The sequence below is a fragment of the Chrysochloris asiatica genome, unplaced genomic scaffold (genome assembly GCF_000296735.1).
Source record: "Chrysochloris asiatica unplaced genomic scaffold, ChrAsi1.0 scaffold00114, whole genome shotgun sequence".
Classification (NCBI taxonomy): Eukaryota; Metazoa; Chordata; class Mammalia; order Afrosoricida; family Chrysochloridae; genus Chrysochloris; species Chrysochloris asiatica.
This window is the reverse complement of record NW_006408632.1, coordinates 413987-431481: the sequence shown is the minus strand read 5'-3', so window position 1 is coordinate 431481 and position 17495 is coordinate 413987. Positions and strand designations below refer to the sequence as shown.

Genomic DNA, 17495 nt, shown 5'->3' with positions numbered 1-17495 from the left:
CAACAGTATTTTGAACCCAATTCCAGAAACTGGAAAGGAGTAATTCTTAGCATTCTGTGTGACTCTGGGATTCACTTAAGGCCAGAGGTAGAGGGAGCTGCTGACTGGAATTTTGCTAAATAGAGAGTCAGGGGCAGAGTGGAGCTGAGACAGGGCTCTGCTCCTGGTGGTGAGGTAGGAAATGCCTGGATGTCCTCAAGACTCTGTCCAGTTTTTATGAGGATACTTAACAACAACGAAAACAAATGTGGAGTCAACAAGAGTCTCCGTCCTGGTTGGGCTGTCCCCTGAAGCTATAGCTTTCACCTTCTCATCGCTTCTCACCTTCAGCCCAGCTCTTCCCTGTCACACCTCAGTGCCTTGGCCTGGGCTTCTGTCTCCCACTGTAACTTCTTCTCACTCAGTTTCTCCTCTTGATTTTCACAGTCCCCACCCCCCCCCCTTTTTTTTTTTTTTTTTGTTAAATATGAGCATATTTATTTGTCACACATAGAAATCTGTTTTATTTTTCACTGGACTCAGACTTAGAGGTAGAATCTCTCAGAGAGGACAGCTTCTGTCTCTTGGCAATCTGTTCCTGATGATTTTCTTTGGCTCTTTCATCCTCTTGGCCAAAAAAGCCTGGCATATTCTGCGGCCTCCTCCTTATTTTTCTTAGTGTGTTGTTTCTTCAGAGCAGGATGCCGACGTTTGTGTTGCGGGACACGTGGAGTAACAAGTCTCTGACTCTTGGGCAATTTGATCCTGGGTTTCTTTCCTTCTTTGTTCAGTAGATCTCTCACAACATACTGGTGGATATCATCTTCTTTCTTGTTGTTGTTGTTGTTAAGTGACGTCGAGTCGATTCCAACCCATAGCAACCCTGGATAGAGTTTCCAAGGAGCAGTTGGTGAGCTTGAACCACTAATCTTGCAGTTCAAACGACTTTGCAGTCTGATGCATTAGCCCACAGCGCCACACCAGGACTAGAGATTGGAAAGTTTACTGACCCTGTGAACTCTTTTGGGCCCTAGGTGACAAGGCACAGTTGTATCTGCCAGTCCTGGGATATTTCTCTCTCTCTCTCTCTCTCTCTTTTTTTTCCACAATAACCAAGTTGAGAACATTCAGGTTGGCATTCACAATGCAACCCAGGACAGATTTGCACTTTCTTTCTCCAGTTCTCCTTGGTCTGTAACAGGAATGCCCCTTACTCAGAAGCAGGCAGATGCGGCCATAGGTCAAGACACCCTGCTTCATGGGAAAACCTTGCTTGTCATTCCCACCACTGATGTGGGATGTAACCCTGCCACTTGCCACCCAAAGAGTCAGCAGCAACTTCTGTGCTGTTTGTTTCTCATAAAAGGTACAAAGCTTGTGTTCATTGTCTACTTCAATGAGTTTCTGGCAGTCAGTGGCTGGGAAGGAGATGTTCAGCTTCATGGTGAAGCAGTCCACATCCTCAGTCGTGCCTCAAAAAAGAGTCACAGTTTCCTTTTATGGTGCAAAGCAACACTAATCAAAGAAATTTCAACCAGAAAAGGGAGCAAACCCAAGACACAACTGTCATACACGACTTGCGGAGACATAGGCACTGGCGTCCAGTTCAAGTTTGCCACACTGGAAAGTTAATCTTATTTAGCACTGGACTGCAAGGTCAGTTTGAACTGTAAGGTCGGCTGTTCAAATTCACCAACAGCTCCTCGGAAACCCTATACAGGGTCACTGAGTGAGAGCTGACTCGATGGCACTTAACAACAACAACTGCAAGGTTGAAGGAAGCCTTGTGGTGCAGTGGGTTAAACGTTGGGTTGCTAATCTCAAGATCGGCTGCTCAAACCTACCAGGTGGCTACTGAGTCTTCCTCCAATCCTGATATTGCATACTTCTTCATATAGTCCAGTCTCTTGGATTATTTGTTCAGCATATAGATTGAACAAGTGTGGTGAAGGGATACAACTCTGACTCACACTGTTCCTGATTTTAAACCCCGTAGTATCCTCTTGGAGCCTGGGTGGTGCCGTGGGTTAGGCGCTGAGTGGCTGACTCTAAGATTGGCAGTTTGAACCCACCAGGGCTCCATAGGAGACAAATGATGCTGTGCAATCCACTGTAGTCATTTGGGTTCTTCCAAAGTGGTGTGAACGATGTCTGCTTCTTGGGTTATGAACTGAGCTCTGTAGGGTTTTCAGTGGCTGATTTTTCCAGAAGTGGATCACCAGGCATTTCTTCTGATACACCTCTGGGTAGATTCTAACCTGAGCGAATTAACCTTTTGTACCACCTGGGGAAGGAGTCCCTATTTAAAAAGTAGAAGAAGAGGAAGGAAATGTTGCTGTGGAGTTGATTCTCAGGGACAGTGACCCTATCTGACAAAGTAAAATTGCCCCATAAGATTTCCAGGGCTGTAACCTTTTCTCCTGGTGTGGCACTGTGGGTTAATGTGCCAGACTGCAAAGCCGGTTGAACTGCAAGGTCAGTGGTTCAAGCTTACCAGCTAGTCCTTGGAAACTCTGTACAGGGTCACTATGGGTCAGAACCGACTCGACGGCACTTAACAACAACAACAACAACCTGGTCTCCTTCAGAGTGGCAGGTGGAGTTAAACCACTGATCTTTCATCTGGTAGCCCATTGCTTTGCCACTGTGCCACCACTGATTAAAAATACTTCCTAAAGTGCTCTCCAAATGAATCCCATGGATGGTGAGTAAAATGCGAAAATCCTTTCTCCCTTCTTGGTGTTTGAGTATCAGTTTTCCACCTCATTTGTCCTTGAGAGTAAGTAAGCAAGAGGGGTTCCCCAGAGGCCAACTTGTGTGAAAAGGGGTACCGTTTACATGTTATTCTCCTAGCATTTTATGTGACTGTTTTTAAAAAGGAGCTCTGGTAGCATAGTGGTTACAAGCCAGGCTGCAAACCACAAGATCAGCAGTTCAAAACCAGCCGTTTTTCAGGAGAAAGATGAGGCTTTCTGCTCACATAAAGATTTACCGCCTTGGAAACCCTATGCAGGTTCTCTGTGAGTCAGAACTGCCTTGATGGCATGTAACAACAACAACATTGCTGCTATTGTTGTTGTTAAGTGGCGTCTAGTAGGTTTTAACTCATAGCAACCCTGTCTAGGGTTTCCGAGGAGCAGCTGGTGGGTTTGAACTACCGTCCTCATGGTTCACAGTCAGCCAGAGATTTATCAGAATGGCCAGTAATAGGTAGGAAAGGCCAAGCTCCTACTTTGGGAGTTTGAGACCTGACTGGGCCTCTGACCAGGTTCACTGCAGCTCCCAGATCCCTTGGGGCCTGATCAAGGGAGCGTAGACACTGCCATTGCTGTGGGTGGAGTCAGACTGCTGGGCAAGAAGTTCTCAGTTGTATTGGTATAAAACTCCTTCCACTTTGTGGCCGGGTGTGTCCTCAGATTTATTTTAGAGTGCTCATTTTATATTTCCTTAGGGGATTGTGCTACCAGCGTGACCACTTTATTTGAAGGAGCCAATAAAGGAAACAGTGGGTGGTCTTTTGAATTTGGGTTATAATATAATCATAGTACAATAGGAAGCAGCAGAACTGTTTAGTGGCTCAAAGCCTGGGCTGCATGCCTTGAATCACGGCTCTGTGACATTTCTGTCCTCTTTAAGGTAGTTTGTCGTGGAGGTAGGGAGGGTAGTACTTACCTAGTCTGGGCCAGTCCTCACAGCTTAGAGGATAAGCAAAGACACATGGGCTTCTCCTAGAAGGGCTGGTCCTATCAGGACAGTCGCCTGGTCTGAAGATGCCCTTGTCCCACTTCATACATAGGCCAAGGCTCAAGATGAGGGTATTTAGGAGCCAAGGCAGTCCTTGCAGTGTATTTGTAACTTCAGAACCATCTGAGGAACAAAGAAATCCCCATCTGTAAAGCAGAAATATAATAGTAGCTACCCTATAGCGGGTTACTATGCGTCGGAACCAACTCAACGGCAATTAGCAACAAACAGCAGCAATCAGCGGGTTGTGGAGTTTAAAGAAGGTGACGTACAGAAGGTGCTCAGAGCAGGGCCTGGCACAGGGCAAGTCCTTAACAACAGGAGGAATAATAGGGGTTTTGTCTTGTTTTCCATCTCTGTGGGACTCCGGTAGGGCAATGGTTAAACAAACAGGAAGGTGGAACTTTGAACCCGCTGGCCTCCTCAAGAGGGAACGATGGGGCAGTCTGCTTTTTTAAAGGTCAATCCATTTTCCCTGAGTCAATTCTGACTCATAATGATCCTATAGCGACCCTATATGGGATTTCTGAGACTGTAAATCTTTATGGGAGCAGCCTCAAATTTCTGTCACAGGGCAGCTGGTGGATCTGAACCACTGACTTTGCAGTTAGCAGCCTAACGCCTAACCCACAGCATCACTAGAGTTCCTATAAAGCTTGCTGTTGTTAAGTGCTGTCAAGTTGGTTCTGACTCATAGTGACTCTGTACAGGGTTCCCAAGGAGTGGCTGGTGGCTTTGAACCACCAGTACTGTGGTTAGCCATCCAATGTTTATCCTACAGCACTACACCAGAGTCTTGGAGACCCTATGGAGAATTGAGTACACAGCAGTGGGTTTGATTTGGTTTGCTTGCCATTTTGAAGGTCCCTGGGTGGCACAAACCAGTTGGCCGTTCAAACTAACTCAGCAGCGCTGCAGAATAAAGGCCTGGAAATCGGCTTCCATAAAGATTGCGGCCAATCAAACCCTCTGGAGCAGTTGTACTCTGTCACTCATGTGGTCACCTTGAAGACAATGGGCTTTGTCATCTTTGAGAATATTTCAAAATGATTTCTTCCTCTTATCAGATAGTGTTCCAATCTCCACTAGGCACTATGCAATGCAGCTAAGGATCTTCTTGTTCAGTTGTGTTTGTTCTGCGTTTGTGATTTGTTTTAGCAGTGTAGTCTTATGAACTGGCTCTTCCTATCTTTCTTAGAGTGGTCCCAGGATGACACTGTGTTGTACTTGAGGGGTGGGTATTAGAACGGCCACACTGTGTACAGTTGACACTTTTTGGGGTTTGATGGCCATGCAAAATCAGCACTTTCTTCTTCCTCTAAGGGAATAAGCTATGGGCTGTGAGTAGAAGTTATACTTTCTGGTAGTTCTTGATCACACTACAGGTATCTATAACCAACCTCCAGAGAGATCTTTAGGCTGAAGTGAAAAAAGGCCAACCTTGTGCAACTTGGCAGTGTTCAGTCGCATTCACTGTTGGTTGAATAACCTAAAGTCAATAGGAGAATGAGTTTTTAAGTTGAACAAGAACCTCGAGTAGAGCAGAGCCTTACCTCACTGACTTAACACGGCAGCTGCTGTTGGCATCAGAGGCAAACCGTAATGCATGCGGATGGGTCAAGTAAATATCGGACTTTGCTCAGATGCTCATCTGATAGAAAAGTCTCAACAGAGTCTTTGTCAGTATGAGAAAGAGGACATCTGGTCTTGGTCTTTTCAGTGAGAATGCAACATTTTTACCTCAGTGTTAGGTCTGACACTTGAAGAAGTAGGATTCTTCCAACTCCCGAGGACAAACCTCACCAGGAAGAGTCCTCGGAAGTGAGCAGTGGCACCGGTGTTGATGCTGAGGAACCAGCAGTGTTGTAAGGGGTGTAGTGGCACTTAGGACCCTAAGACTTGGGGCCAAATTCCTGAAAGTTAGATGTGGCTGTGATTTGCTTTGGCCAATGAAATGTGAGCTGAGGGAATGAGGGTCCCTTTGGGGAAAAGGCCTTTGGGCTCATGCCCTGTTGTTCCAGCCACAAACACTTATGACACTCCTGATGTGAGGGTGATATGGTAATGCATCCCTGGTCCCAGACAGGCCCGAAGCCTACACAAGTGATAAACTGGTACTAGGTTCAGTCACTGGATTTGGGGTGTATTCATAACCCACATTTCCTGATGAATAGAGTTGGCCACCAACAAGATTCCTTAAGCACCACATCTTACACATGCCCAGGGGAGCCTCATAAACTTGGGAGCTAGGAGTCAGATTCCATTTTACAGATGAGGAAACTTAGGCTCTGAGAGGGTAGGCCACAGAGCTGACTCTGAAACTGGGCACCTACCCCACCACATCACCTCCTGCTGAACCTAGCACGTAGCAGGCACCCAGTGCATCCACGTCCGATTTTCAAATGTTTACTCTGGGCTGCGCAAACATTGGCTGCCCATCACACAGCCCCTCCCTAACAGTCCTCTTTGTGTTTGTGGTGACAGGAGGCATTCCTTATAGGAACAGAGCAGAAGCAAGGGAGAATGTCTCCGTTATAACCGCCATCATTCCCAATCCACTGGAGACCTAGTCAAAAGTGTGAGATCAACCAGATATCCAACATTTGACTCATCTATATCCAAGTCCCCTATGAAGCTACATTACCGCACCAGAAATATCAGCTTCCAGAATAAGAGACAATGGGGTTTTCCTCCAAGATGATAGAGTGGCTCTGTGTCTGGCATCGCTGGGCTATGTTGGCGGCATAGAGGAGCAAGCAGCAGAGCAGAAAGACATGACAGTGAATGGGACAACATGTGCCCCCTCTCAACAGGGAGACTGGTCTTCTGCTCAGTATCCTTAGGTAGGAAGGTGGGGGCCAGTATTTCCAGGTCTCCTGTTTTCTGAGAGAAGTTGCAAAATACTCATAGAACTGCAAAGGAACATATATACTATGTGCCAGGCAAAATGCTGATTTTTACATTGTGACAGGACTGCATTCTAAAAAAGAAAAATTAAACCCGGAAGTGAGCCAAAGAAAACACATCTCCAGACTGAATGCAGCCCCCAAGCCTCCAGACTGTGACCTCTGGAAAGGCATAGAATCATTTTTGCTGCTCAAAGGAATGTTACTGAGGGCAGAAACTCCATGTCTAAACAAGGAGTATGTCTGGAAATCCTGTCACCTGCCTGGTGTATAGGTGATGCTGGCTGCCATCTGGACTTACCACCTGCTTCAAGGAATTCCATAACTGGAGGCTTAGTTCTTTGACTTTGGGCACTGTGTCCTGGTTAAAAATAAGTTAACTTTGACTGTTTTCATAGTTGCTCTTCTTTTAGTGAAAAATAGTCTGAAGGCAAGACACAGAAGTGGAGCTGATGGGTGGGAATGATGTAGAGGTGACTCCCTGGAGTGGGTGTGGGGAGGAGAAACTGGAGGTGGACAAACCCGGAGGCCAACTTGGTCTACTTCATGATTTTCATCTTGATCTACATGGTACCCAAAGCTGGCCTCCAATATATTAACCTAACTTCTCTGCAGTACCTGGAAAACGTCAGTGAGCCTGAGGTTGGGAAAGAAAGCTTCAGGGGGCCTTAGGAAGCGGTTGAGGTGGAACCCCTTGAAACGAATGCTCCCAGAAGCCTACTGATGTTCCATCCTGTGGCTATACATACAAAAGCAAGACTTTCCTTCCCCACCCCACAGTCTTGTACACACATGCACACATGCACACCCACAGTCTGGGTGGGAGTCATGGCTCCTTCAGACAGGCAACAACGGATAGTGTGATTGATTAAAATCCCTCCCACTCACTATCGGAAGAAGGAGGCATTTCTGACAAATGTGATGTGACTCTGTCTGTCCAGGGACAGAGACCCCCAAGAGATATTTGAAATCACTGTGTTGACCCAAAACTTCATTAGCCTGAAGACAATGGGGGTAATTGTCCAGTGGCCGACCAAGCTGAGAGCTAGAGACTTGCACACGCTGCAGTAGAGGCCGGCTGAGCTCCCTGAGCACAAAAGTCTGCAGTCTGGTGCCCACAGTGGAGGGGCAGCTTCTCTTGTTGGACAAGGCCATTGAGCACTGCTGGGTGAGGACCACAAGTAATGTTTTTCGCATGGAAAAAGTACTTCTAAACCTGTGAAAATTAATGAACTTTTCACTCTTATCAAGTCACCAAACCCAAATGAACCCAGGCTGTCTGAGTGGTAGAATTCACTCCTTCCAGGCAGGAAACCAGTATTCGATTCTTAGTCAAGGTCCCGTCATGCTCTTGGACACGTACATGTTGCTATGGTGCCCAATAGGTTTCAGCCGAGCTTCCAGACTCAGACAGACTAGGAAGAAAGGCTAGGGATCAATTTCCAAAAAAACCAGCAGTGAACACTCTATAGATCACAGCAGGCTGATCCACGACCAATGGCAGGAGAGCAGACTGAGTAGCGACAGTGTTTTGTTCTTTTGTGCATTGGGCCTTCTGCCATGCATGGCAAATCATAGCACAAAACAAGCCTTGGAAGGGAACCATTATCTCTAGCCTAAGAACAAAATGCCAGAGAGAGAGAGTTTTCAAAACACTATTTTTTATTCTGCAGGAGAAAGCTTTGGAAATTAAAGATATGAAAATTTTAAAACCAATTAAAAAGAGGAATTGGAATAGTCCTGAAATGCAGCCCTGGCCTCATTGAGAACCAGTTTCTGACACCTTAATGATGTCAAGAGAAGACTTTCAGAGTTTTTCACCAGACATGACTTTAGAAATAGCCACATTCAGAAGTGCTTCTTGAAGCATTTAACACAAGTCAGGTAAAGAGGTTGTCAAGTGGGAGGTCTGCTGGTCCTGGCACAGGCTGGTGAATAGAAGAGAAGGTGCTGAGATGCCTTCAGGCTTTTAAAGAATGTCTGCCAATGATTTCAACCAAAGCCCAGGTTCGGTTTCTGTTAATTAGGGTGACATAGTGGATTGAGCAAAAGAAAAGCACTCTGGGAAGCTGCTCTCTCTGTCTAAGTCTTCTGAGCACAGGAGTTGCTATGGAGATTATCAGTCTTTAGTGAATTGTCCATAAGTTGAACTTGCATCTGACAAGTCAAATTTGTCAGCTTTGCAGACAAGCAAAGAGGGTTTGCGATTTTGTTTCTTGAAGAGCTTTCCTTGACTCTGTCAGATGCCGTCTTCTTTCCACACTACAGTCCTGAGCTGAAGCGAGGCTGTTTGTAATCTCTTGTGTGTTCTGCAGCATCTATAATCAATCTCCTTAGCTAGCACCAGCCAATGGCCCTCTGTGATAATTTTGGGATAAAGTAAAGCACAGCCTGTGCTCCAGATACAGAGCTAATAATGGAACACCAATCACAGACTGTCTCTTCTGTGATGGAAACGGCATGCTGTTGAATGAGTGTTCTCTTCAGCAACTGTATTTCATTTCCTTCATTGGCACGAGCTGCTTCCTTGTTCCCTCTAACATGCTGATGGTCACGAGTATGTGTTTGTGTGTGTGTTTATGTGTTCCTATTTCCCCTTTGTCCTGTAGCAGGTAGTAGCTTTCATGTCCCTGCTTTATCTTTGGAAATGAAGTTAACGGACGGCAGGAGGCTGGAATGAAGGCACTCAGAGAAGGCGGGAAACAGACTGCATGTCTGTCCCATGAAGACCACTAAAGTGGATTTAATGGCAGGGTGGGAAAAGGAGCTGTCTGTACTCAAAAGAGCTTGCCTCTCCTTAGGTTTGGCTCCTAACCAGGGTCTAAGGTTATAAGTAAACTGATGCAGTACTGGAAGCATTCAATCATATGTGGCAAGAAATCTGAAGGACGGCTACCTGGCCAACAGATTGGAAGAGATCCATATTTGTGTCCATTCCAAAGAGAGGTGACCTAACAGAATGTGCAAATCATCAGACAATGCCATTAATATCACATGCAAGGGAATTTTTGCTTAAGAGAATTCACGAATGGTGACTACAGCACATCAACAAGGAACTGCCAGAAAATCAAGTCAGATTCAGATTAGGATGTGGAACTCACGATATCATTGGTGATGCCAGGTAGATCTTGGCTGAAAGCAGAGATTATCAGAAGATGTCTATTTGTGCTTTGTTGACTATGCAAAGGATTTCAACTGTGTGGACCATGGCAAACTATGGACAACATTGCAAAGAGTGTATTCCAGGACACTTATTTGTGCTCATGAGCTTGTATAGAGACCAACAATCAGTCACTAGAACAGAACAAGGGGTTACTGAATTGTTTAATATCAGGAAAGGTGTGTGCCAGGATTGTATTCTTTCACCATACTTATTCAATCTGTATGCTGAGCAAATAAACCAAGAAGCTGGATTATATGAAGAAGGACATGGCATCGGTATTAGAGAAAGACTCATTAACAACCTGTGATATGCAGATTCTACAACCTTGCTTGCTGAAAGTGAAGAGGACTTAAAATGCTTCTGATAAAGAAGAAGGAAATGATTGTACATCAGTATGGGTTGCACTTCAACATAAATAAAACAAAGATCCTCTCAACTGGACCATTAAATAACATCATGATACATAGAGAAAAGACTGAAGTTGTCAAAGGCTTAATTTTGCTTGGATCCACAATCAACACTCATGAAAGCACCAGTCAAGAAATCAAACGACATATTGCATTCGGCTAATCTAGCATAGTGGTTACGAATCGGGCTGCGAACCGCAAGGTCAGCAGTTCGAAATTACCAGCTGCTCCACGGGAGAAAGATGAGGCTTTCTGCTCCCGTAAAGATTTACAGCCTCGGAAACCCTGTTCGGAGTCACTATGGGTCAGAACCGACTTGAGGGCACTTAACAATAACAACAACATGGTATTTTCAGTATCCTCATATGCATGTGAAAATTAAACAATAAGGAAGACGGAGAAGAATCAATGCATCTGAGTTATGATGTTGGAGAAGGATATTAAAAGTACCATGGACTGCCAAATGAACAGACAAATCTGTGTTGGAAGAAGTACAGCCAGAATGCTCCTTAGAAGCCAGAATAGTAAGACTTTATTTCTTATACTCTGGTCATGTTATCTGGAAGAATCACCCCTGGAGATGGACCATCATGCTTGGTAAAGTGGAGGGTTATTGAAAAAAGAGGGAGACATCCTCCAACAAGCAGGCATATTGACTGACACAATGACAGCAGCAATGAGTTCAAACTTAACAACAATTGTGAGCATGGCACAAGACTGGGTGGTGTTTTGTTTTGTTATGCATAAGGTCACTATGAGTCGGAACTAACCTGACGGCACCTAATAACAACAAACTACAATAAGGTAAAAGGTGCCCTTAGAAAAGCTTTCAGATATGACAGATTGACTTCATGTCTGAAGTAGCTCCCTAGTTTGGCTTAGTGCATTCTCTGATTTAGTACACAGTTCAGGGCTAAACCTGACTAACTATTGCTAACAACCACCTATCTGTCTGTCATTCTGTGGTGACTTGTGTGTGGCTGTGATGCTGGAAGCTATTCTGCTGGTATTCTAAACACCAGCAGAGTTCTCTATGATGGACAGGTTCTGGTAGAGCTTTCAGACTAAGGCAAACTCGAAATGTCTGGTAATCTGCTTCAATCACCCAGTGGAAATCCTATGGATCACAACAAAATGATGTCCAATATAGTGCTGGGAGATATATGTTGGCAAGTACTACAGTACTACAGTAGCTACAACCATGGGCTCAGCATGAAGGTGACACAAAACTGGGCAATGTTTTCTTTTGTCTTCCATGGGAATGTTCAACTCAATGACAACTAGCAACATTATGGATAAGGTCTTTGGGTATCAGATCAGTTCCCACTCCTCTTGGAAGTTGTCCTCACACCCCTGAGGAACCCAGATCTGAATTTAGGCAGGTGAGGCCTGGGACCTCTTGCTGATGGGAAGGGATGGGGTTGACTCTGACAGGACTTCCCTGTTAATTATGGGGACATGGTGATAAATAGTGTCTCTTTTCACCTGTAACAGAGAAGATTCTGACAGTTACAGACATATCTTCCCTGGATAATTAAGCTTCAAAATTCTTAAAGACCAAACAGTGCTTCAGAGCAGGTAAACCAAAAACTGTGATTCTATTTTCTGATTCTTAAAGCAGACCCAGTTTGTTTGATCTCAACGAATCTTTGACCAAACTTTCATTTTCTTACCCACGTTAGTTATCTTTTATTCTCAAACTCACCTTAAGTCTGTTATCCTCTACGTTTGTCCTCACTTAATTTTTTTTAAAATCACACCTGAAATTTTCACTGGTCAAGTACAGACGGAATCTTGCTTAAGACTTTGAGCTGGGGAATATTAAGAAAACAAAAACAAAGCAAAGCAATATGAAAATGGTGGTCTTCTTTTTTGTAGAATGGTGGGAGATCAGTGTCTCTTTGTTTAGCAGATCACCTAATGCATTTGGAAGTATGTGTATGTGTGTGTACATGAGTGTGTCTGTCTGTATATATGTGTGTATGCAAGTGTGTGTGTATATATATATATATGCCTATGTGAGTGTCTGCTTATATATATATGTGTCTGTGTGTACATAAGTATGTCTTATGTATATGTGTGCATATGCAAGTCTGTCTATATATATGTTCATGTGTGTCTATATATATGTGCCTGCGTGTCTGTATATATATATGTGTGTGTGCATGTACGTGTGTGTGTATAAGTGTGTTTGTATGTGCATATGGGTGTATGTGTGTGTACACAAGTGTTTGTATGGGTACATGTGTCTGTACATGTGTGTATATAAGTGTATCTTATATATGTGTGTGCGTATGCAAGTCTGTCTATATATATGTGCATGTGTGTCTTGTGTATACGTGTGTGTGTCTCTCTCTATATATATATATATGTGTGTGTGTGTGTGTGTGTATGTGTGTCTGTATGTATATATAGGTGTATGTGTGTGTAGGTGTCTGTATGGATACATGTGTATGTGTGTTTGTGTGTGTATACATGTGTGTGTACATAAGTGTGTTTGCATGTATATATGTGTGTGTGCATATGTCTGCATGCGTACACGTGTGTGGCAGTGGTGACAAGAGCTGGGTGTGCCTTAGGTCAGGTTAGACAGCTTTGGATTAACATTGGGGTTGGCATTCATATTACTCCCCACCCTCAGCTAGAGCTACTGAAATCATGTCATGTTGTGTTGTTTTGGGTTTCCAGGGTTGGTGAGTCGATAGGATTTGCATGAGACTACAAATGTAGGTCCAGCCTAGGGAAGCGGCTATGTGTGGACTTGGCCACAGCTAAGGCCAGCACTCACTGTGCTGCTCTGAGAGAACACTGGCCCTTACATTCAGTCCCCATCAGAGAAGGAGTTTCTCTTCTCCCCAAATTCTGTCAGGACTGGTATGACTGTACCAAGTAGAGATTCAGCGGTATGTAGCAGCGTCACTCCATCAGGGTCAGACCAGGTGGGGTCAGAGTCAGGTTTGGGGTCAATCTGACTATAAATCTTTAAGGAAGCAGAAGGTCTCATCTTTCTCCAACAGATTTGAACTACTGACCTTCAGGTTAATAGCATAGTTTGTAATCCGCTGCACTACCAGGGCTGTATTCCCATTTGGAAGGATTTTTACTTGTTGTGTTAATGAGGTACCTCTTGGAAAGGTGTGTCTTTAGCTAATCCCTCTGGAACTATAAAATGAGTAGTCAAGGCAGAGAAGCAAGGAAGCGGAGAAGTGGGAAAGTAGATAACTGCACCCCATGAAGGTGACCAAGGAACCAAGGAGCGCAGGCTAAAGAGCCCACAGAGAAAGTCTTCATCTAGAGCCAGCACTGAGTTTGAACCTAGGCTCCTAAACTGTGAGAAAATACATTTCTGTTCCTTAAAGCCACCCACCTGTGGCACTTCTGTTTCAGCTGCTCTAGGAATCTAAGACACTCTTCTTCCTACTCCAGTGTACGGCAACCAGGGGCAATTTCAAGGCAAAGGAGCTTTGCTAGCTGGGAACCAGGAGGCTGGCTCCAAGGCGCTCACATCTCTCGAAGTATGTTACAGGAAACAAAGAAAAATGTCTTCTAAGTACAGTACTCAGAAGGTTCAATTAAAAAAAAAAGAACATTTTAGTGAAAGCAGCGCAAGCCCCCTAAATGATTACAACATTGTATTCAAGTGGGGAGGGCAGTACCGCAGGGATTGTTCCCTGGAGTCAGCTGCTCTTGCTGTAGGAACAATCTGTAAGCACAAAATGCCTGAGCCGAGGCTATAATTTTATTTCCCTGAGCGTTGCCAGGCACATGTCTCTGAGAGCCTGGAGCTCCAACTCTCATATGCCTTCTTGTGAATAAAAATGCAGGCCAGGAGCCAGAACCAGAAAATAAATACAGAAAACCATAAACCCTATGTGCTGATGCAGCTGACAAGCAACAGATCTGGGCCTTCCAGGGAAGCCAGGCTCCACAAAACAGCCAGAATTCCTTCCAGAAGCACAGCTCAGGATCCATCCACCACTGCTTCTGGTGTGAGGTGATCATCGTGCCCCTCTCTCTGTCTGTCCAGCTCTTGGGGGCGCCTTTCTGGGAACTGTCTCTCCAACCCACACAGGTGAGCCTTGAGTGGTCACCCCACTAAGGCAGAGAGACCAGCTGGAGTCTGCCTATGGCAGGGACCCAATTGGTACAAGATTGTCCTTCTGCAAGTCCTCCCAGTCTTTCTTAGGCCATGTTGCTTCTTCCTGTGGTTCTCACCACACACACACACACACACACACACACACACCACCACCACCACCACCACCACCACTAGTGTTCGGGTCAGGTGCACACCTGCTTCCTTAGATGGCCTTGAGTTGGTTCTGCTCCCTGCACCACCACCACCTCTGTGCACCTGGTTCCTCCCCAGTGGTGTGGCCTTGTCTGGGTTCTTCCAAAGAGCTATGACCACTGGATGGGCAACTCCCAGCAGGTTGGACTGATTAAGAGTTTTATATGCTCAATTGTTCTAATAATCAGTAAGAAAGGTGAAGATTGGGAAGATTTTAACGTCAACAGCTCACTTTCAGGGATGTACTTCCAACTGTTGCTGTGGTGGTCGTGGCTGCTGTCTACCTGTTGGGTTGTTGCTATTGTCTGACTCATAGCAACCCTATCAGGACTCTGCAGGACAGAGTAGAACTGTCCCATGGGTTTCCTAGGTGGTTACGAATTGAACTGCTAACCACAAGGTCGGAAGTTCGAAACTACCAGCTGTTCCGCAGGAGAAAATGAGGCTTTCTGCTCCTGTAAAGATTTATAGCCTGGGAAACCCTGTACACGGTCGCTATGAGTCAGAACTGACTCCACGGTACTTAACAACAACTACAAAAGTCTTTACAGGGAAGTCCTGGTGTGGCACTGTAGGATAAGCACTGGACTGCAACGTCAGTTTGAATTGCAAGGTTGGAGGTTCAAACCTACCAACTACTCCTCACAGGGGCGAACTGACACATGGTACTTAACAACAACAACAACAATCTTTACTGGAGAAAACTGCCAGCTCTTTTCTTCTGAGGAGCAGCTGGTGGGTTCAAACCACTTACTGTTTGTTCAGTTAGCAGCAGAATGATTCTCCACTGTGAGTCCTGTGTTACTATGTTAGCCAATAACCTGCAAACCGACGGTACCTCTCAGCACCTCCTTAAATGCAGGCTTAAAAGCTTTAAAGATCAGGGTTAAATGTACTGCAGGTAGGAGTTTCCAGAAATGCCAGTGGAGTTGGATATATGGTTTTAATAAGGATTCTAGTTACTGAAGCTTCTCCTCCCATCCCTTGGCCGGGGTGCATGCAATGCAGTTAAAATTAAAATGTCAAAGAACAGTGATTTAAAGTGGAATTGTGGCCAGGAAGTGGGCCATGGAAGACCTGCCTTGAGGTGTTTTGTTTTGTTTCTAGAGAAGAAAAAAAGTGGACTATTGAGAGAGTTTTGTAGGACACGTGGAGTCTGTGCAGCTCTCAGCACACTTACTAGAGTGTCACGGGTCAGAGGTTGGAAAACTGTAATAGCAGGTCAGATGATTACACCTAACCTCATTTGTCAGGCAGGGATATCACGGAGAACTCATTTACTCAACATCACACAGCCAAGACATAGTGTTGTTGTTAAGTGCTTTCAGTTCAGACTCACAGCGACCCTGTATAAGGTTTCCATGGAGCGGCTGGTGAGCTTGAACTGCCGACCTTGTAGTTCAAACTGACTTTGCAGTCCAGTGCATTAACCCACAGCACCACACATAGTAGAAGATTCAAAAGTCACTTTCTAGGTGGCACCTTTGAATCCAGATGGATTCAAGACCTAGATATAAAAATGCAACTTCAGAACCATACAAGAATATCTTTAGGGACTCAAGGAGGGATAGGAAAGATTTCTTAAGTAAGACACAAAAAGTACAAAACAAAGGACCAAAGATCGATAAACTTGGACTATATTAAAATTAAGACCTTCTCTCCATCTTAAAACAAAAAGGAAAGTCAGGTTCTAAGTAGCTTAGCAAGGATGATGAGACTTTATGTCACATACTTTGGACAGGTTGTCAGGAGGGACTAGTCACTAGAGAAGGATATCATGTTTGGTAAAGTGGAGGGTCAGGAAAAAAGGGGACGACCCCCAACGAGATGGATTAGCACAGTGTCGGCAGCAATGGGCTCAAGCATAACGATGGTGAGGATGGTGCAGGACTGTTGTACATCTGGCCTCTATGAATTGGAACTGACTCGACGGCACCTAACACAACAACAGGAGCTCTGGTAGCATCGTGGTTAGGAGTTGGGCTGCTAACCCAAAGGTCAGCAGTTCTAAACTACCAGCCATTCTTCAGGAGATAGATGAGGCTTTCTGCTCCCGTAAAGATTTACAGCTTTAGAAACCCTGTACAGGATCGCTCTAAGTTGGAACCAACTCCACGGCACACTACCACCACCACCACCAATACAACAAGTGTAAGTCCCCTAGGTCCTTAATGGTTAGTGAGAAATTTTGTGCAGATAAGAAGAGCAGTGTGTGCTCAGCCCCAGGCCAGGCATTAGGCATCTTGCAGTCATCTAAGCCTCGGCAGTGCTGCGAGGCTCAATCATCCCCACATCACAAGGAAGAGACTGAGGTTGGGGAGGCAGGTGGCTTGCACACTCACGTATGTGGTGAGGAACAGGGACCATCTGTTATCATGTCCTATCACTCCACCAACTCCCTTCTCCTCCCTCCAGCCAGTGCTGGACCTTTACTAAGTGTCCAGCAGTTCCCCCAACCATGAAACCCTTCAGGAGGGTCCTGTGATGTGGCCCTGTTTCCCTCCTCTCTTCCCTTCTCCCTCTGCTCCTGACATGCTAGCCTCCTCAGGCCCTTTACACTTTACACATGTTCTGCCCTCACCCAAGACACCCTGTCATTTCTCCACAAGTCCAAGGCTACTCATTCTAACATGTGAACTCCTGAGGGGATCCGCCCCTGGCCTGATCCTTTCTCTTAGCGCTGTGCCTAACTTCCTTTCTATTTGCTTAATGTCTGTCTGCTAGAGTAGACTCAATATGCTCCAGAAGGGCAAAGGACATGCTGTATTTTGTTCTTGTCTGCACCTTTAGCTCTTAGCACAGTCCCTGGGAAATAGCACGTACGCAATAAATATTTGTTGACTGATTGCTGAATCCATCCTGAAATGCTTGGAGCACAGTTCCCAACTAGCTGTGTGACCTCAGACAACTCACTCCCCCTCTCTGATGTGACTCAAAGAGAAACAGTCTTCCTGTGTGCCAGGCACAGTGCCAGACTCTGGGGAATACCACACCTTCTGCAGCCT

The 17495-nt window shown here is 45.2% G+C and overlaps 1 pseudogene; it reads right to left on the bottom strand.

Annotated features, from left to right (window-relative positions):
* Positions 1-502: 502 nt before the first annotated feature.
* On the bottom strand, positions 503-1422 carry LOC102813179 (annotated as a pseudogene).
* Between the last annotated feature and the right edge of the window lie 16073 nt (positions 1423-17495).